The sequence below is a fragment of the Dama dama genome, chromosome 18 (assembly GCF_033118175.1).
Source record: "Dama dama isolate Ldn47 chromosome 18, ASM3311817v1, whole genome shotgun sequence".
NCBI classification, from domain to species: Eukaryota; Metazoa; Chordata; class Mammalia; order Artiodactyla; family Cervidae; genus Dama; species Dama dama.
In genome coordinates this window covers 66493917-66515518 of record NC_083698.1, presented here as the reverse complement: position 1 = coordinate 66515518, position 21602 = coordinate 66493917, and the positions used below count along the sequence as shown (strand labels likewise).

The following is a 21602-nucleotide window of genomic DNA, read 5'->3' as shown; positions in this document are numbered from 1 at the left end:
AATCAAGATTGCCGGGAGAAATATCAATAACTTCAGATATGCAGATGACACCACCCTTATGGCAGAAAGTGAAGAAGAAATAAAGAGCCTCTTGATGAAAGTGAAAGAGGAGAGTGAAAAAGTTGGCTTAAAGCTTAACATTCAGAAAACTAAGATCATGGCATCTGGTCCCATCACTTCATGGGAAATAGATGGGGAAACAGTGGAAACAGTGTCAGACTTTATTTTTTTGGGCTCCAAAATCACTGCAGATGGTGATTGCAGCCATGAAATTAAAAAATGCTTACTCCAAAAAAAAAAAAAAAAAAAATGCTTACTCTTTGGAAGGAAAGTTATGACCAACCTAGATAGCATATTAAAAAGCAGAGACATTACTTTGCCAACAAAGGTCCGTCTGGTCAAGGCTATGGTTTTTCCAGTAGTCATGTATGGATGTAAGAGTTGGACTGTGAGGAAAGTTGAGCACTGAAAAATTGATGCTTTTGAACTATGGTGTTCGAGAAGACTCTTGAGAGTTCCTTTGACTGCAAGGAGACCCAACCAGTCCATCCTAAAGGAGATCAGTCCTGGGTGTTCATTGGAAGGACTGATGCTGAAGCTGAAACTCCAATACTTTGGCCACCTCATGCGAAGAGTTGAATCATTGGAAAAGTCCCTGATGCTGGGAGGGATTGGGGGCAGGAGGAGAAGGGGATGACAGAGGATGAGATGGCTGGATGGCATCACCGACTTGATGGGCATGAGTCTGAGTAAACTCCGGTAGTTTGTGATGGACAGGGAGGCCTGGCATCCTGGGATTCACGGGGTCGCAAAGAGCTGGACACGACTGAGTGACTGAACTGAACTGAACCGAACTGAGACTCCTATTACAAGAAAGAAAATAGGCCCAGAATGGAGTCACTTACCGTGAGCACTTACAGGGTATACTAAGTTGCTTCAGTCATGTCCGACTCTTTGCGACCCCATGGACTGTAGCCCACCAGGCTCCCCTGTCCATGGGATTCTCCAGGCAAGAATACTGGAGTGGGTTGCCATGCCCCCCTCCAGGGGATCTTTTCAACCCAGGGATCTGACCTGCTCTCTTATGTCTTCTGGGTTGGCAGTTGGGTTCTTTACCATTATGGCCATCTGCTGAGACATCACAAAATGGGAACTTAGTATCAACCTGGTCAGCAGTGTGACTGTCTCCCTGATAGACCCCTATCTTCTCCTAGAGAAAAGTGATCTTGCCATGACCAATCCGATTTTTGCTAGGATGACTTCCTTGTCTCCCCACTTTATGTCTGTAAGAGCCTTTTATTTTGTACAACTCCTTAGCGCTTCTTCCTATCTACTAAATTGGATGCCGACTAATCATGAATCTTTGAATAAAACCAGTAAAATCTTTAACATTTACTCAATGGATTTTTTTAAACACTGCCTTTATTATTCTTTCATGTAGTCACCCATTAGTGGTTTAAGTGATTATTGCGGCTTTCCACGAGAACAAGTGGGTCAGATGCAACCCAAAATGTCACTTGGAAAACGGTTTACTGATTCAGCCACCTTGACAGACCTCATTTCTTTCCCTCCAGGATGTCTTGTGAAAAAATTCAAACATACAGAAAAGTTGAAAGAATTTTTCAGTAAACACCCATATGCCCACCACCTAGGTTCTACCATTGACATTGTACCATTATCAGTTCACTCTTGCCATTCAACCATCCTCTCCGTAAGTAACTAAGGGGGCGGGGCGGGGTTTGCAAGCTCCTGGTGGCTTTCAAGTGACGCCCCCCAGCGGCCGCACAGCTCTCCCCAGCCCGGGAGCAGAGGGCAGCTTGCAGGTCCGCGGCAGGGCGGGGCAGGCCCCCGCGGGGCCGTACCTGGGTTGGGCGGTGCGGTGGCCGCGAAAGCAGGCGTGGAGCGCGGGCGCGGGGCCGCTACGTGCACGGGGAGCGCGGGGCTGCGCTCGTGTGCGCTCCTAGGCGCTCGCCGCCGCCGCCGCCGCGCCTTTGAGTCAGCAAACTCCGCCACCCGCTGGCCCGCTGGCCCTGCTCTGCCCGGCTCTGCCTGGAGGTGCCGCCCGTAAGTGACAGGCGATCTGCCGGGAAGGCCTCCCCCGCGCCGCCGGGTGGGGACCGCAACCAGGGACGAGACGGCCGCCCTTTCCTTTCCTTCGCGGAGGCTTGGGGCCCTTTCCTTTGCGCCCAGGTGCCTCTCCCTGCGGGCTGGGAAGATGCTTGGGTCTCCTGGGGCTGGAGCCGGGCGTTGCCTCCTTTCCTGCCGGGGAAGAGGAATCGGTCGGCTGGTTTGCCAGGGGAGGGCACGGATCGAATTGATCCGGCTAAAAAGACACCCCGGGGAGAAGATGGGGCAGAGGTGGAATCCTGGACGCCGGCGGAGGGGGGGCGGGGCGCGGGAAATGTGCTGAGACACCTTACACCAGGCCGGGTTGGGGTGGGTATTTTTAACTCACGAAAAGGGTAGCTTTGAGTTTAGAAACTGGGAGGGATAGGCAGGGGGTTTTCGTGGGATTGTGGGATTGAGGGAAAAGGCCCGAGTTTTGAAAATCCACGTTTGACTGATTATTAGGTCTGGTGCCACAGGAAAGCAACAGCCTGTTTTTCAGTTCTGATGTATCATACTTCGGTAAGATGGTCCGCGGGGGATTGAGGGGAAGGGTCAGGGGAACGTAGAACCACAAGTCCTGCTTGCCAGTAAGAGCTTCTATTTCTGCAGGACACGTTTATGTATCAGAATAATGGATTTAGAAATTTAGATCAGGCAGGAGGCTTTCATGTGATCTCCTTCAAACCTCTCATTTTAAGGCTGGGAAACTAAGGCCCCAGGGAGCAGAGTCATCCAGCTAGTGAGAGCGGAAACAGGCCTAGATTGTGGTGGACTTCTGACTCCCTCCGTCCGCAGCCTTCTCCACACCTCTAGGGGCGTGGGAGTGGGGGTAGGCTGGGAATGCATAAAGTCCCTCTTCGCCCCTGGAAGTGGGCTGGGTGGAAGGGATGAATGCAGCCACAGGGGGAAACTGGCTACTCCATCCGATGGACCAAGCTCCAAGGATGCAGTTGAATGAGATGCTTCTGCTGTTTCTACCATCCCTTCCAGTGATCAGTGATGCATAGTCCTAAGCACCGCACCCCCTTTTTCTTTTTTAAAGGCATGGTAGATTTAAGATTGACTAATGGGACTGTTTTGAAGAAAGACAAAAAATACAATACACCCAGAAGTAAATATATAGAAGATGTGAAGAAAGGTGATTAGCACTGACCTGTATTTCAGTGGACCACCCTGTTTCTCCCACTGGTCTATTTCATTCTCATTTCCGAGGTGACTATATCACTAGGGAGGAAACTGGTGTTGGAGGAGTGGGGTGTGACTCTCAGGTGACACCGCCCTTCACCAGGGGTCTCTTGACTGACGGAGAGTCTGCTTCTCCTTCTGCAACAGTGGGCTGTGGTGGGAACTTCCTCTTATTTTACTTAGGGGAAGTCCTCCTGGAGCTTGCTATTGGAAACAGACGTAAACACCTTCATTCCTGCCTGCATAAAAGTTTGTTGTTTAAAAAAAAAAAAAAAAGTTTGTTGTTTAAAGACTAATGTTGTGTTCTACTGTGGCATTTCTATGTCATTTTGGAGCATTCTTAATACTTTTCTCAGCCTTAGGGTCTCTACTTGCATTTTAGAGAACTCAGTTTGTTTGTTCAGATATTATGGGAAATGGCTTCTTTTTCCTCTTTTGATTTGAGGGCTGTGGTTTAACAACCACTTGCGAGGGGTTTGAAATCTATGAGACCAGGGTCCAGCCTTTCCAGGCTTCCATTTCTAAGAGTAGCAAATGAGGGCTTTTGGCCAGTCATGACTTACCTCCCTGGAAAATAAATACCCTGCATTTTGGATAAAAGACTCTTATCACCAACAGTCTCCCCCCCCCCCCCCCCCCTTAAAATTAGTAGGTATGAATCAGCTTTTCTGTTCTCTAAGCCCTGTTCAAATTAAGGGGTTATGTGTGATAGTGGTTACAACTTCTGGTTTCAGATTCGTTGGAGTTGAAATCTGGGGATAATCATTTACTAACTGAGGTACTGTCAGCAGAACACTTAAATTTCTGATTTATCCTTTCTTCAGAACTAAAAAAAGCTACTGATAATCCTTGCCTCCCAGAATTGTTCATAACAATAGCTGACATTTACTGAGCACTGATTATGTGCTAGGCATTGTGAAAATAGTTTTTAACATGGCAGGCTTGTTTATAACAAACCTCTGAAGCAGATTTCTGTTTCCATCTGAGGGAAAATGAGTTATCAAGATATCTATGGCTTCCCTAAACTCTTCAGCTCAAGATCTTAACCACCCAGCAAATGTGTCCCAGATTTCTATAATGTGGAATTGTTATTTAGGGCTTAGTGTCTGGCAGGCTTGATTTCAAGTACCATATGTATATTAACAGTCCTTGAGATATGTATTGTTTTTAGTCTGCCCTAGTTTTTCTTTTTTTTTCCTTCCCTTCTCTCCTTCTCAATAACAGAAGAAGAAACAGGCACAAAGCCTAAGTCAATTAATAAACGATGGAGCCGAGATTTGAACGAGGCAGCCTGGCTCTGGAATGGGTGCTCTCAGCCAGCCCTGTGTGAATGTAGGTAAAGGGCTTAGCCAGACCTCAATCAAGGGCAGCCCTTAATTGGCATTTTCATTTATTTTACCCTAAGAAACCACTTCCTCCTCTCAGTCTCTGAGGAGAAGAAGATGCTTTTAGTTCTGGAAATGATTCAACTTTGCTTAAGGTTTTCTGATTCTGCATACATTTCTGTTGTATTCTGTGTTATTTTTTAGAAGTTTGTGGTAGGTCTCAGTGATCTTGACCCTGGGAATCCGAGATAGGCTTTAGGGAGTCTGTAAACTCCCTGAAAGCATATGATTTCATACTCTTGTACAAGAGCATATTATTCTAGAGGTGAGAATCCACAGCTTACTTTAGATTCTCTTTTTTAAAAATACTTTTTCATTTATTTATACTCTTTTTGGCTGCATGGGATGTGGGATCCTAGTTTCCTGACCAGGGATCTGACCTGTGCCCCCTACAGTGAAAGTGCAGAGTCTTAACCACTGGGCCACCAGGGAGGTCCTTACTTTAGATTCTTAAAGGGTCATTCATGGTAGAAAGAAAATTTGGTAATGACTATTTTATAATGACAATGAAAATTGGTAATGACTATTCTACTATTCTATTCCTATAATCTAATTTTACAAATAAGGGAATAGCTTAATCTGAGCTATGCAGCTACTTAGAAGTAAAAAGGGGACTATAAAACTCAGGTTTCCTAACTTCCAGTCTCATATTCTTTCCATCACACCCCAGTATTTCCCTTTGAAATGAGTGGTACCAGGTGAATGAATTACAAAAAGCCAAAAGACTCCCAGATTTCCCACCCTCTTCCCCAGTGTGGGAGAGGCCAACAAAGTTTCCTGGAAGCACTATTAAAATACATCATCTTTTGGCATGTCATCTTGTTAGCTGAACCACTCTGCAGTGATTTAAGATGGGAATCTACAACACTGTACGATAAGAGCCAGGAGGATAAAACTTGTTTTGAGAGAAAACAAGGAAGGAGTCAGAACATGTATTGGTTAAGGCACAAGGATGCCGTTCAGGCCTCTTGATCGAATTGTAGTGTTGGACAGTTATTGCTGAGGGATTTGTAAATTCAAGTGAAATTCCACGAAGTCTGAGATTTCCATGTAGGGTGTGAATCACTGGGAAGTCAGGCCAAAGCTTGATGCTCCAGTGACTAAATAAGACTAATGGGTCATGAACCTGCTGTTAGTTTAGACCAGCACTTTAAAGTCACTTAATTTTTACAAATTGATAAAGTTTTCCTGGGAAAATATCAATACATTGTACTAATAGGCAATATGTTCTGAAATGTATTGTTCAACTGGACATCAAAATATGTTACTTCGGACCAGGAGTAGCAAGTCAGAACTAGTTCCCTTGTCAAGATAGGAATTCATCATGTGATTAAATGTACTGTAGTAAAGTTTATTGGGACCGTTATCGGTCCAGTTAGGAAAAAATGAGATCCAAGCCTCACACCATTCAGAAAAATAAATGCCACTTAGAATAAAGATTGAATGTCAAAACCAAAATTATAGATATTAAAATATATGTACACATACGTGAGATTTTAAAAAAATATTTGTTTGCACTGGGTTTTCATTGCGGCACATTGGATCTTCTAATTGTGACACATGGGAATCATTAGTTGTTCACTGTGAACTCTTAGTTGTGGCATGTGGGCTCTCGTCCCCTGACCGGGGATCGAACCTGGGGCCCCTGCATTATCCACTGGACCACCAGAGAAGTCCAAGCCCATTTCTCCATATTGATGGGGAAATCTTTGACTGGTTGAGAAAGCTACCCCACCTCGTGCTCTGCTGGTTCAGAAGACCTTACTCGGTGAGTAGAGCCGTCACCTGTGGGCCTCCTGATCTTCCACCATCCCCTGGGTCCCTCTCTTGGTCTCTCAGCCCTGCCCCTCACCCTCCTCCCTGACCCATGAGCTGCAAGGTCTTCTCTTTATCTTTATGACTATGGATGCTCTCCGGTTCCTCTCAGACTTACAAACCCTAAGGGTTCCAAGTGCAGAACAGAACAAGGGGCATTGTATGTAGGGAACTGCTGCTCTTTAGAAATTATGAATACAGCACGCAGGAAGGAGGTTTCCATGACTGATCACTATCCTCCCCTGCCTCACTGACACCACAGCCCTGTTTACTGTACACTGGCATTTGGGACCGCTGAGGAGGAGGCAGGCGTTCCCACAGCCCTAGATTCTAGACTCTAGTGTCTCAAAGCAGGGAATGTGGAGCCTTTCTGTCAGCTCTCTGGGTGATCAGATCCTGAGAATTGGGACTGCGTCTGCCCAGGTGCACCTGAAAATTCCTACGCCGGAAGATCAGCTTTACCTTTTATGGGGAAGTGCAGACCCAATGCTGGCTTTTTGTAGCCAGCACTTTTTCCTGATGGTTGGGAAACCTTGAAAAAATGTGACCTCTGTTTGAGGTGAGACCTTTGCCAGACTGAATCTGTGGACAGATCTGAGTCAGATGCTTTGGATTGCAGTCAGTGCTTTGGGCATCTAGTTTAAGGAATATTATGTTTGGCATTTTACCCACTATTAACAGTTATTAACACATAATAACTTTATGTGTTATCTCATTCTTCTTGGGCCAAGGCCAGTGCCAGGAAACTGTGGGTAAGTTTGTGCCACAGGGAAGGGCCAAGGTGTGCACTTCATTGTGTGGGCTGTTTCAGAGCATATAGACTTCAAATGCTCTGCTTCTGTAAATATTCCTGTCCCATCTCACAAGCCAGATACTTGAAGGGGATATTTTAAAAAAGGCACAGCTGCTCTGTGATAATCAGGAAGAGACCTCAGCATTTTCTCCCTCAGGGGTCTTAGAAAGTGATGATCACTCTAGAAAGTGATGACCAGTGACAGTAGCTGATGCAGTAGCTGAGCTCCACATTTACTCCTGTGATCGTTACGGCTGATGCATGAAACAGGCCATTATCCCCATTTCACAGATGATAAAACTGAGGCACAGAGATGTGAAACAATCTCCCCAGGCAAGGGGCAGAATAAGGTTGGGAGTCAGGCAGTTTGGCATTCACACTGTCCTTCCTCCTCTTGATAGGGGGTCATGCGTGCTAAGTTGCTTCAGTCATGTCTGATATCCTGTCTGACGATATGGACTGCAGCCCATCAGGCGCCTCTGTCCATGGGATTTCCCAGGCAGGAATACTGGATTGGGTTGCCATTTCCTTCTCCAGGGGATCTTCCCGACCCAGAGATCAAACCCAGGTCTCTTAGGTCTACCTGCATTGGCAGGTGGGTTCTTTACCACTGGTGCCACCTAGAAAACCTTGTTAGGGGGACACTGTTTGCTTAAAAGTGAAATCTCCCTCTTGCTGTCCCTCAGATGACTTCCCATCTGGACTGATGTCACTTTGGGCAGAGTTGAAAGTGACTAGTGTATCACAACCCCTGGTGCTGCTGTATTCCTTTGTAGATAAACTTGCCTCCTCAGCAAGAGTTCTTTGCGACAGAGTGGCAAGTGGGAAGACTATTTCCAGTGTGTTGCAATGATTTTCCTTTTTGAAAGACAATTTATCACTTTAAAAGAGGAACATGCTCCAACTAATAAAAATAAATAGGGAAAAAAAAAATAAAAGAGGAACATGTAGTGCTTACTTTTGTTTCCAGTTTGCATGCTCTACCCTTTTCTTATCTGAGCCCCAAACTGTTCTTCAGGTGCCTGACGGTTGTTCTGTGTGGATGTCCACCATCATCCTGGCTTGTTCCCAGCTGAACTCATCTTTGTTCTCTCTCACCTCTAAAAACAGACCTCCTTTCCAGCTTCCCCATTCTGCCTGTGACCCCAGTCTTCTTCCAGTCTCCTGGCTGGTGAGTCACTCTTGACGCCCTTCTTCCATCATGCTGTCTCCAAGTTATTCTTGTTATATACATCTTTTTTAAAAAAAAATTATTTCACTGTGCCATGCCTTCCTTGGAGCATGCAGAATCTTCAGTTCGGCCTATGGAATCTAGTTCCCTGACTATGGATGGAATCTGGGCCCCCTGCTTTGGGAGCTCAGAGTCTTAGCCACTGGACCACCAGGGAATTCCCCATACATCCTTTTTAATAAAACTGTTTTTTTTTGGGAGGGGGGCTATGCAGCTTGTAGGGTATTATTTCCCTGACTGGGGATTGAACTGGGACCCCCTCCAGTGGAAGCACGGAGTCCTAACTACTGGACTGCCAGGGAAGTCCTAATAGATTTGATTTTTAAGAGCAGTTTTAGGTTCACAGCAAAACTGATGGAAAGTACAGAGAGACCCTATGTATTACCTGCCTCCCCTCTCCTGTTATCAGCCTTGGCATCAGAGTGGTACATATGTCATTATAGTCCATGAACCTGTATTGACACATTGTCACCCAAAGTCTGTACTTTCCATTGAGGTTCACTTAATTCTTAGTGTGGTACACTCCGGGTTTTGACAAGTATATGATGTGTCCACCATTGTAGTATCACACAAAATGATTTCACCCCTCCCCAACAAATCCTCAGGGTTCTGCTTCTTGTTAGTTTCAAATGTGCCTGGCCATCTCCCGCCCACCTTGAGTCCATGATCTCTTCTGTTGGTTGGTACATTTCGGCAGCTCTCTGATGAAGTTCACAGCCTATCAATCCATCCTCCACCCCATCCCCAGACGAGTCATCACCATCATGGCAGGCTTCCGAGTACTATATCCCTGCCTTCTAAGAGAAGTCAGCGTTCCTGCTCTCATCATTCAGGACTTCCCTATCCTAGGATGCCCATTAGAGCTCTTCCCAGCTTACCTCCTCATGATATTCTGTCAACGCAGGCCCCCCACTGCTGGGGCTGCTGAACACCTAGGTCTACTGAAAGTGATGCTGTTGCTTCTATTTTTTTTGGCCACACATCACAGTTGGTAGGATTGTAGCTCCCTGACTAGGGATTGAACCTGTGCTCCCTGCAATGGAAGCATGGAGTCCTAACCACTGGACCACCAGGGAATTCCCAAGTGGTGCTACTTCTCAATCACCCCAGGCTGGTCCTCTTTTCCCTGCTTGTCCTGATGTAAGCGTCGGGGTCTCATCAGGTCCTACTATCCTTCATGAAGCTTGTCCCTTTGCACTCTCCTCCTTCCTGTAACCCTGTTACCAATGCTATTTCTTTTGGCACATAGAGTGAAGTTTGGATTACAAGTAGACTGTTTCATGTCTGTATCTGGACATCTTTACATCTTAGAACTCAGGGCGTGTGCCTTAACCTATAAAAACAGCCCTTGTCAGGACCAAACCTAGAACTCTCACATAGTGGGCTTTCAGTAATTGCTCATTGAATTGGATCGTTGCTGCCCTCTAGCTATTCTCAGGGGTCCTCTTTTATAGCTAATGACCCTAAAAGAGGTCTTTCAGAGGAAGACACTACACTTGTCTCAATATTACCTCCTTTCTGAGAATGAAAAAAATCATTTCTAGAAGTATGGCTGTGAACTTTCCCAGTTCATGTATAGACAGAACTCTGCCCCCAGTCTCCACATCCCTGAAGCATTTGAGACATAAATAATTCTATTTATTGGTTAGTATTCTCCTCTCATTGCTCTCTTTTTAGCATTTATTTCTAAATATGTAACTTGGATGCTGTGTTAGATGTAGGGGATACTGTGTCTGGAGGACGAGGCTTTCCTGGGTCTGGCTAGCTGGGTTTGGGTCCTGGCTCCTTCACTTACTAGCTCTATGACCTTGCACACTTTTTCATTATTTGTAAAATTGAGGTTAGTGAGACTTGCCTGGGGGGCTATCTTGAGGGTTAGATGAGATGATTCATATTGCATCTTCACATACTGTCTGGCCCCATCATTAACAGTCAGTTATTTTTAGTTGGGTTGCTGTTTTTGATGATGAATAGTGTGACTTTAACATCATTCTCCTGTCTCATCTGCCACAGTCCAGTGGAATTAGACCAGAAGGAAAAAGAGAAAACAATGGAGGAAGGCATGTGGTCTTCAAGGCATTCCACCCTGGACTGTTGCTGGCTAAATTGCTTTCTTTTTTCCCAAAATGATTGAGTAACCATGAGCAGAGATGGCCAACGGGAGGGGCTGGGCAAGTTGTCCAATGTCCATCCTCCCAGCCCATGTGGTTGGGGCTGCTTAAAAACTTGATGGTGATGCAGAAATGGAGAGAATTAGCTAGGACTAATTCAATCAAGTGTAACTGACCCATATTTTAACGGGACTTCTTATATGCCAGAAACGTTGCTCCATGCTGGGCTTATAAAGTGTGAATGACATGGACAAGGTCCCTGCCTTCGTGGGACTTTTGAGAGGACAGACAATAAACAAGAAAATAAATTAATAGATAAAAATAATACAGACTGACACGTTCTAAGGAGAAAATAAAACGATGGAGCGTTACTGGGGGGAATTTGCTTTAGTGGGCGGTCAGGAAAGGCTCTTGAGGAGGTAGCATCTAAACCAATACCTGCAGGGTGGGAAGGAGCCGTCTTGGTGGGTTGGGGAGGGAAGGTGGTGAGGGGGGTGTCAGAGGAAACAGAAGGTACAAAGGACCTGAGGGGGGAATTTCAGAACTGACCTGATTAGGGCAGCTGGACACTATGGCAGAAGAGTCCGGGCTGGTGGGAGAACCAAGGCCGTGTGGTAGATAGGAACTGTGCGGATGCAGACCCTGTGCTCTGGACAGTGGTTTTCAAAAGTTTTCTACCGTCCGTACACTTGAGGGGCAAGTGATATGCTCCTGGGGGGATACCCTTGGCGGGGGTGGGTGATGAGAAGGCTGGGATATGTGTCATTTGAAAAGAGCCCTCCATAGCTTAAATATAACTCACCACAAAATGAGAAGCGCTGCTCTTGATGATCCACTCAGAAGCCTTGGGATCTGGGGACATTTACATCTCTTAATTTTCATTAAATTTTGCAGCGTTATATAGGCACACTGTAGGAACACGGAGTTCTGCCTGTTCTTGATAACACTGGCACGCGCATTTGAGGATGAGTCACTGTTGAATTGGATCACTGTGTGGCCCATTTAAATAATACTGTGGGTTTTTTGTGTTTTTTTTTTTTAAAGTCCTTGGCATGGCATTCAAGGCCTTTAAAATTTTTTATTTTATTTTTTGGCTGTGAGGGGTCTTCTTTGCTTTGTGTGGGCTTTCTCTAGTTGTGGCGAGTGGGGGCTTCTTCTTCCTCGCAGTGCACAGGCTTCTAGGTGTGTGGGCTTCAGTACTTGCAGCACCTGGGCTCGGTCGTTGCCGATCACGGGCTCTAGAGCACAGGCTCCTTAGAGGTAGCTCACGAGCTTGGTAGCTCACGAGCTTCGTCGCTCCTGGCTTGTCGAACCTGTATCCCCTGAGTTGGCAGGCAGATTCGTATCCACTGCGCCACTGGGGAAGTCCAGTGCTGTCTTTTGAATAGAAAAGTTGTTCACATTCTTTTGAAGTTATTTAGAAATGCCTTTGGCGATGTCCTTTAAGATTTTAATGAGCATAGACGTCCTTTTCTGAAGAGAGGCAGTGGAGGGGAGAGGAGAGAAGAGCTTCCGGAGGTGTGAGTCTGGACCACACTGTGGATGTGGATGGGAGATTAACCTCTCTGGGTGTTGGCTTGGGAAGCTATCTTCTATAAAACAAGACAGATAAGTCTTGCACTGCCTGTCTCACTGACTGTCGTGGGACAGTGCTTTTATAAACGGCAGAGTACCAGAAAATCAAATTACCTTATAAAATTAAAATTTGTTTGCATATTGTATGGCCAGAAGCACATGATAGCCAGGGTGTAAATCCATGACCATAGAAAAGAACTTTTCACTGCTCATAGGTGACTGATCTCTAGAATAATCCAAAGGAGAATATTTTTATAACTTATAAATTATGGAATGGGCTTATAAAGTAGGAATGGGCTTTCTAAGTGTGCTGCAAAACTTAGAAGCCATAAGGAAAAAATTGATACAATTCATTACTTAAAAACAGCATAGCAAAACCCCTGTAAGCAAAACTAAAGACAGATTACAAAATGGAAAAGTATATGTGTTTCATGTTATGCATTAAGGGTTAATTTCCCTAACACATAAAGAATTACAAATTAATAAGGAAAAGAACAGACTGGTGCAGGAAAATGGTCAAAGGATATGAACAAAAAAATCCATATAAAGTAATTTAATGACTCCTAAACACATGAAGAATGCTTGACCTCACACATAATTTTAAAAATACCAATTGAAATGCATTGAAACATGCTACACTTCACCTATCTGGGGTTGGCAAAAGTAAAAAATTTTGATAACCATCCATGTTAGGGAGGATGTGGGAAAACAGACTTCATACATACACACTCTGTGAATGTGTATTAGTTCCCTGCAGAGGGCATCTGCCAGAACCTGGCAGAGTTAATCGTTCACATTGCCTTGCTTTGATTCAGTCCACTTATAGAAATTTATCCTTCAGACAAATTCACACAAACTTTCTGAGCACAGTTTCTAATAGCAAAAGAGTGTCTGTCAGTGTGGGGGCTGGTGAGCTGAATTGTGCTCTGGCTGCACAGTGGAATAGTGCCCAAAAGAGAACCAGGACGCCCTGTGGACAGCTGCGGAGCAGTCTGTGTTGTGAAGAGTGAGGCATGGGAAGGACTGTAAGTGATGTTAGCATTTACAGAAAAGGGAGTAGGGGGTAGGAAATAAAGAGGAATATATCCTACTTGCAGATGCATAAAATGTCCCTGGAAGGATACCAGAAAATGACTAAGAGGCAGAAAAGAGAGAAGGAGACTGTTTATTCTTGACCTTTTGGCATTATTTACATTTTGAAACATGTGTTAAGCTCTAAAAAATAATAAAAGTAAAATACGGAGCAAAAAATAAAAAAATAGTGGTTGAGGTAGGGATTGATGAGATGAATGCAGTAAATTCCTTAGCAGTGTGTTTGATCCTTAGATTATCAGACATCTTTATGTGTCCACCATGTATTATCACTAATCGCTGTTTGGGGGTACTCCTCCAAAGAGTTCTTGGTGGATTTGGCAGGTACAGAACTAATGTCCACCTCAATCAGAGGCCATGGAAGGGCCATATAATACAGCCTTTGGGGATTGGTGCAGCTCCTGAAGTTCAGTGGGGCCACTGTGTTCAAGGTTTCTATACAAAGAGTGTGGTAGGTAGAATAACAGCCTCCACACTGGTCTACATTCTAACCCTTGGAGCCGGTGAACATTTTTCCTTGCATGCCAAAAGGAACTTTGCAGGTATAATTAAGTTAAGGTCCTTGATCAATGAGGAGATTATCCTGGGTCATCCAAGTGAGCCTGATACAGTTACGTAAGTCCTTAAAAGCAGAGAACCTTTCCCGGCTGTGTTCAGAGGGAGATGTGACTACAGAAGAAGGGTCAGAGAGATGATATGTTGTGGGCTTTGAAGATGGAGTAAGGTGCCATGAGCCAAGCCTGGGGAACCAGGAGAAGGCCAGGAAATAGATCCTCCTCTAGGCTTCTAGGAGGAACACAGCCCGAGGACGCCTTGATTTCAACCTGAAGAGATCTGCGTTGGACTTCTGACCTACAAAATTAAGGTCATAAATTTGTGTGGTTTCAAGCCACTAAGTCTATGGCAGTTGGTTTCAGCAGCAACAAGAAACTAATACAAAGATGATGTAGAAATACCCCAAGGCCTTAGTCAGGGGCTTTTTAATCTAAGAGGGGAGAGAAGACAAGAACCTAGCCAGTCCTCATGCCAGCCAGTGTGGAAAGTGGTCTGGAGATTTGCAAGGGGCTCTGCACGAGGTGTCTGGGGAGGCCAGGGGAGACCTGGGGAGGAGTTGGCAGTCAGAGTTGTGTTGTAACAGAAACTGCAGCTCCCCCGTTGGGAGCAGGGACTCAGGTGCTGCCTGTGGGGCCTTCAGACAGTCACATCATCTCTGTGTGCCTCAGTTTTCTAATCTGTAAAGTGGGGATACTAATAATGCCTCCTGAAGGGGCTCTCATGTTGAGGAAAGGAGTGGATATGTGTAAAGTGCTTGGATTAGTTCCTGGCATTTCCAAGGGCTGTGGGCGTGTTTGCAGGTGATGTTTTGTCCTAATGAGGGGAGAGTAGGGCGGGCCCAGGCAGAGAGAGATCGGGGAGCATCTGGGGACAGCAGGCCTCTTGCTGGGGAGACGAGGCGGGGGCTCTCAACTCAGTGGTGGGAACACTGGTGAGGAGGGAGCAGAAAATGAGGTGTTGAGGAGTGTGAAGCCGGAAGACGGTGGCCTTGGAAGCTGGGCTGAGGCGGCCACCTAGTGCCTAAGGGAAGTAGGAAGGGTGACAGTGGGTACAGTTAGGGCGGTGGCCAGGTTTCGTTAAGAGGGGAGGCTGGCTTCGGTTCTGAGCCCTGACTTCAGAATCTGCTTCCCCCGCCCCCTTGTCATCTGTCTCCTTACCCTGAGCAGCCTGACCTCTAACCACGATGATCACACCGCATCCCCTGACTCTGACCACTGGGCCACCCTGGAGGTGTATCTGGATCAGGGACCATTGCCTAGTACCTGGGCTGGTGGTGGTGTTTAGGCACTCAGTCATGGTCAACTCTTGGAGCCCCATGGACTGTAGCCCGCCAGGCTTCTCTGTCCGTGGGATTTCCCAGGCAGGAATACTGGAGTGGGTAGCCATTCCCTTCTCCAGGGGATCTTCCGGAACCAGGGATTGAATTCACATCTTGTGCATTGCAGACAGATTCTTTACCACTGAGCCACAGGGGAAGCCCTGGTACCTGGTACCAGCCCCAGGACTCAGTGTCTGGAGAGAGAACAGCCTGGTGTCTGCAGTGGCTCTCCTGGGTCCCTGCAGAGAGAGGAGCAGAAACCCCAGCTGTGTGGCTTTGCCGGTCCCCAGGGGCTGATGGCTGGTTGTCTTTCAGAAGCTGACTCCCTTCCGGCCTTGGCCATTTGGGGGCTGTGGCCTCTCAGCATGTAGAATGGTTTCTTGAGCAGAAGAGTCACAGGCTGTCTTGTGGAGACAGATAGCAAACAGGAAATAAAAGCATATGTGATTTTGACTCACAGGTACACGGTAATGTCTGTGACAGGGCTGAGTTGTGATTTGAAATGGTGGTCTTTGGTTGACCAGGACCAAGGCCTCCCTGTGAAGCTGCAGCCTGGGCTGGTGGTCTCCTTGGTCCTGGGTGGTGGTGAATGGGTGGTTGAGAGCCCTGTCTCTTCCTTTCCCTCAGTTGGTTTCCCCGTCTGGAGCACAAGATGTCGCATGGTTTCTGCTTGAGTCGTGTGTGTACTATGTGTGAAGTGCCTGGAATGGGTTGCCTAGTCCTTGACCACTGGAAGACGATCTCTGAGGGTTCCCTCCCTCCGCCAGGGCTGACAGGTGACAGATGAGCCTGATGCCCGGCTGTGCCCCCTGGATGTGGGGCTGCTTCCCAGGCAGAGGGGCTCAGCTTTGCAGCAAATAGCAGAGACTTTGGGCACGGTCGACTTCATATTAGAGTCACCAGGAGGAGAAAGTGGAGATGTTGCTGTTGTTCAGTTGCTCAATTGTGTCCGACTCTTTGAGAGCCCATAGACTATACAGTCTAAGGAATTCTTCAGGCCAGAATACTGGAATGGATAGCCATTCCCTTCTGCAGGGAATCTTCCCAACCCAGGGATCCAACCCAGGTCTCCCACATTGCAGGCGGATTCTTTACCAGCTGAGCCACCAGGGAAGCCCAAGAATACTGAGGTGGGTAGCCTATCCCTTCTCCAGGGGACCTTCCCGACCCAGGAATCAACCTGGGGTCTCCTGCTCTGGCAGGTGGTTTCTTTACCAGCTGAGCTACCAGGGAAGCCCCGTTCATCTAAGAGATCCGTGATCTTGTTAGTAAATAGTAAGTAAAGTCGCTCAGTCGTGTCCGAGTTTTTGCGACCCCACGGACTGTAGCCTACCAGGCTCCTCTGTTCATGGGATTTTCCAGGCAAGAGTACTGGAGTGGGTTGCCATTTCCTTCTCCAGGGGATCTTCCCGACCCAGGGAACGAACCTGGGTCTCCAACATTGCAGTCAGACGCTTTAACCGTCTAAGCCACCAGGGAAGCCCGATCTTGTTAGATCCTGCAAATGAATTCTTTCCTCCCCAAGGCTATAGTGTCACTCACCTGAGGCACTTTTCTTGGTTGGGAGGTTGCTTAACTGGACTTTTCAAGATTGTTTGGCCCGTCTGGTGGGACCTGCTATATCTCTAAATCTCTGAAAAAAAAAATGTGCAGAGGAATTACATGCCTACTGAAAAGGGGCAGATAGTTTAGGCCTTATGTGAATTTAGGGCTCTGCCAAACCAATGTGGCTAAGTTCGTAGTTTTCCCTTTTTTCCTGAACATTCACATAGCAAAACTCCATCTGCTTTTCTCCACTTTTCCTCACCTCTTAAAGTTTGTTGTTCACTCGTGGCAAAAAAAATGAAAACATTGTGAAATCAAGCCTATTGTTGAGTGATAATCAAAATCCTGAAACCCTGAGAACCTCACTATTTGACAAGTAACAAATACAATTTTCTTTTTAAAATCTTTTTAGACTAAAATAGCTTGCCTGTGGATGTTTTCCTTTCTCATAAAGAACTTATTGCTTCTACTGGTTTAGTACTTTTACATTAGGAGTGAGTGTAATGTGGGATGGTGCTGTATGACTTGCTTAAAAATACAATATTCTGAAACACTCAGGCTTTTCCTTGTGACAGTGGCTTGTGGAGAAGTACAGAGATTTGGTAACTTTGTGTGTGTGTGTATGTGTGTATATATAGTTTCCTTTATTTCAGTTGTTTTCAGTTTCACAATTGAGTGTTAAGAACCTAACCTGTGAATGACATGTGATTCTGCTTAAAGTATTTTAAGAAAAAAGATATTCAAGGAAGGGATTGGAAAGCTAATTAAACTAGCAGGAAAAATAAAACAAAAGCCCTGTGTAGTGAAAAAATCACTCAGAAGAATCAGAAAAGCAGTTTATTGTTAATAATGTATTAACCGGGCTGATGAAGAGTCCATACCTCACACTGCCCTCCTTCACCTGCGAGGATGCTGCCGTGTCCATCTCACCTCTGTGAGGCTTTGTACCTGAGATCCTCTTCAGTTCCGAAGAAGACCTCGGTCTCAAGTATTACGATGCCCATGTGTCCTTGAACACTGGGCTGCCTGTGCTTCCTTCGTGCGGTGCCCGAGTGGCTGAGTGATTTCTGAGCACTGTTTTCTCCCATTTATTTCTTCAATCAGTATAAATGTATATAGAGAACCCATTACGTGCCTGGTTCCTTAAGGCAGAGATCTCCCTTTAGGCCAGAGATCCTAAATAAAGAACAGTGAGAGCTGTGTTGCCACTGAGCCTACAGTTTGGTGGGGAGATGGACATTAACTCAATGCCTAAATGAATAAGGGTAAGAATCTCGCTGAGATCAGAACCACAGAGGAAGAGCTTGGTGCAGGGGAAGTATAACGAGGGGGATTTGACTCTGCTGGAGGGAGTTAGGGGAAGCTCCCCAGAGGTAGTGAGACGGGAACAGAGATCTGAAAAGGGAGTAGCAGTCATCTAGTGACAGATGGGTTTGAATTCCAGCATTGCCCCTGAGCAAGTGGGTGACCTTGTGGTGATTACTTTGAGCAAGTTACTTCCTCTTTCTAAGGCTTAGTATCTTCATCTGTGAATTGGACGGTTCTGAGAATTAAATGAGACAGTGCACAGAACATACTCAGCATGCTGCCAGCATGCAGTTGACACTCATAATGAGAGCTGTTTTATTTTTCTCTGTGCTTTCTGTTCATTTTGCTGGACACTTTGAAAAGACACTTAAATCTTTCCTTGTTCTGGTTAGCAGGAGCTACTAAATAACTCCAGAATAGTTAACTGGGAAAATGGAAGCTAAGAGAGATTTAATGATGGTTTACAAATAGGCCAAGTGTCCTCAGCTTTGAAGATATGGGAAAAGCTTTTTATAGAGTCATTGGTGTGAAGTCACATTCAGGATGGGGCTACTTTGGAAGCCTTTGAATATACCAGGATTTTAAGATACATGAATTATTAGATCACATCTTCTCCATTTCTCATGTCAGTCAACCATGAATAGCTAGGCTAATGTATGTTTTCTGTTCTAATACTGTATTCTATTTGTCCAGTAATTGTTGCCAAGGCGTTTGTAGTTATTTATGAGTATTTCTTATAGCTAAATGTGCAAGGGTCTGTCTGCATCCTTTGAGAGAGGCAAGTCTTACTTTTTCTCTGATCTTTGGAGACCCACATGTATGTACATATATCCAATCTAGCTTTTTACTCAAGTTATGCAATTTTTTGTACTTTTCATTGTTTTTACAAATATTTTGAAAAAAAAAAAGGTACCAAGAATTTAGCCAGTAATCAAACTTAATTTTTATTGCACATTTGCTCAGTGCTGGAATTACTTAAATAGTTCTCACAGTACCCTTATGAAATAGGCACTATTAAGAATGCTTTCCCCCCTCTTCTATAAGAACATGTAGGCCCAGAGAGGTTAAGTAGCTTATCCGAGGTCATACAGCCATCAGTGGCATAGTTGGGGATTGAATCCAGATGTGAGTGGCTTCAAACCTGAGCTCTAAACACCTTGTTGCTGCCTTTCAAGCTAAGCTTTTGGAGGTGATCTAACTGCTGTGTCAGCAAGGTAGGTGTGTGTCAAAAGATTTATTATACACTATATAGTTATGAGGAAGGCTTATGAAAAATGTTAGTGGCCTCTGAAGAGCATTGAGGAAGCTTACTGAATTTAGATTTATGCAGTGAATCAGAAGTGGATATTCTGCCCCACATGCATGTGCATATGCAATGTCTTTCTAGGTTATTTTCCTGATAGTTGTAAACTTTGCTTTTGCAGTACAGGCTTTAAGGAGCGTTAGTGCATAGCAACCAAAAATTAAATATGCTTATGAGTGGTAGGACTTTATACTTCAAATAACATTTTCACTTTTCCCTCATTCTTACCTCAATTCCTATGTTAATAACTTTACCATCGTTAGATCAGCTATTGTTTGCTGCCTTAAATCTATTGGAGAACTACTTCACATTCATTTGGAAGCAAAGGGAGGATGCATTATAAATAAAAAATATAGGGAATTCCCCAGCAGTCCAGTGATTAGGACATCGAGCTTTCACTACCAAGGGCCTGGATTAAATTCCTGGTCAAGGAACTAAGAAATCACAAACTGTCTGATGTGGCCCCCTCAAAAAAATTCAGAGATGGGTGTAGACTCTGTGGGTGGAGTCAGAAAGGTGTATCAAGGAGAAATTCGGCCACAAAGCTACTGGCTGTCAGAGCCTGATACTGCTGCAGACTGGGCAGAGCTCACTTCTGAGCCGATTTGTTCTGCACTTCCTATTTTGTTCTCTGCTAGTGCAAATCCTGCTTCAAAAAGTATGTGTGGTTCTTGATCAGAACTAAATAAAAATACAACCTGATGTGTCAGCTAAGGGAGGGAGAAATATCCAGCAGCTGGTGGAGAAGGAGGGCAAGCCGGAGCGGTCCCTTCTCCAGCCTTGCTTTCCATCCTAGTGACTGGTTTTTCCTGATTCAGCAAGAGGAATAATGATGACTGGGGTGGTGGGGCTCTTGTTTATTTTATATATGCTTTATGTCCTTACAGGTTTATTTGATCTATAGTTTCAAATCACAAAGGCAATATATTTAAAAAAAAGTTGTCAATAGTCCAGGAGTGTATAGAGTAAAAAATAAGAAAAATGGGTCCTTCTCCCCTGCCCCACATGCATGTGTATATATGCCTGCATACGCTTTGGCGTGTATCCTTCTGGAATCTTTTTGTGTGCATCCCTGTGCATATCAGTGTGTGTATACACATTTATGTCCATACTTAAACAGCGGAATCACCCTGCCTGCTCTTCTGCAGTGTGTTGTTTCCCCTTGGTGTGTCATGGACACAGCCCCTCCCCTCAGTACTTCCAGGTTCCCCTGTGTTTTGAACGACAAGGTTTTGGTGAATGGGTTCACTTTGTTTAATTGCTCCCTTAGGAATGGGCATTCTGGTGGTCTCAACATTTTTAGCAATAAACACGGCCACAGTGAGTAGACTCAGATGTGTGACTTTGCGCATGGGTGCTGGTCCTTCTCGAGGATCCCTTCTCAGATGTAGGGGTGCCAGGTCAAAGGGTGTGTGAGCTCCAGGCTTTGGAGCCAGTAACCCTGTGTTCTGGACCAGGTGGAGTGTGAGCTCTGGCCTGACTCGGATAGAATCCCTTCTTGGTTTCCACCAAGGCAGGCAAAGCGGCGGCACCCGGAGCCCCTGAGCCTGGACAGAGCTAGTTAATGAGCGTGATGCTTCTGCCTGCTGTTTCACCCTTTTCCAAACTTTATGCGGGTAACAGTTTTCAAATCTTGACTTCTGCCTCACTCCAGGATGCCCAGTCTGCCCAGAGAACGAGGCCAGTCATGGTTTTCTTTCCCACTCCCCAGCTGCCTGCATTTGTTTTCCTTCTTGGTGTTTTGTTAACCTTTGGACTTCTAAAAATTGCTGACAAGATCACAAGATTAGCCTTCTTTGAAACCAATTCCCACTGGCTTAATTTGGTCAGTTTTGTGATGCCTTGCCCCAAGCCCTTTCCTGGCCAGACTACCTTGGTCATGAATTCACCACAGCCTTTGAATTCACGGCTGCCACACTGACAGCTTCCCACAATTTTGGTCACATACCAGGAGGCAGTGAAGGAGGCCGGCTGACCACTGGGCATACTCATGACTTCATTGTCCTCACTTTTCTGGGTTCAACAACGACTTCTGTTAAGGGGCTAGACAAGTCACTTAAATTTTTCACTTATGATTTTCCAGGTAGTTTTTATATTGTTTGCTTGTTGCTTAGTCACTCAGTTGTGCCTGACACTTTGCAGCTCTTTTTACTGTAGCCTGCCAGGCTCCTCTGTCTATGGGATTTCCCAGGTAAGAATACTAGAATGGGTTGCCATTTCTTTCTCCAGGGGATTTTTCTGATCCAGGGATTGAACCCCCGTCTCCTGCATTGCAGG

At 45.5% G+C, this 21602-nt stretch overlaps 1 protein-coding gene across 3 annotated transcripts in view; it reads left to right on the top strand.

Moving 5' to 3' along the window:
- The first annotated feature begins 1928 nt into the window (after positions 1 to 1928).
- Positions 1929 to 21602, top strand: part of SNX10 (sorting nexin 10) — a 67086-nt gene continuing 47412 nt past the window's right edge. The window contains exon 1 of one of the 3 annotated variants that reach the window (XM_061165495.1): positions 1929 to 2064. The gene's annotated coding sequence lies outside the window, so the exon portion shown is untranslated. Of the gene's footprint in view, positions 2065 to 2087; positions 2191 to 21602 lie in introns of those variants that run through there. The other 2 variants (XM_061165494.1, XM_061165496.1) reach the window with 2 other exon arrangements.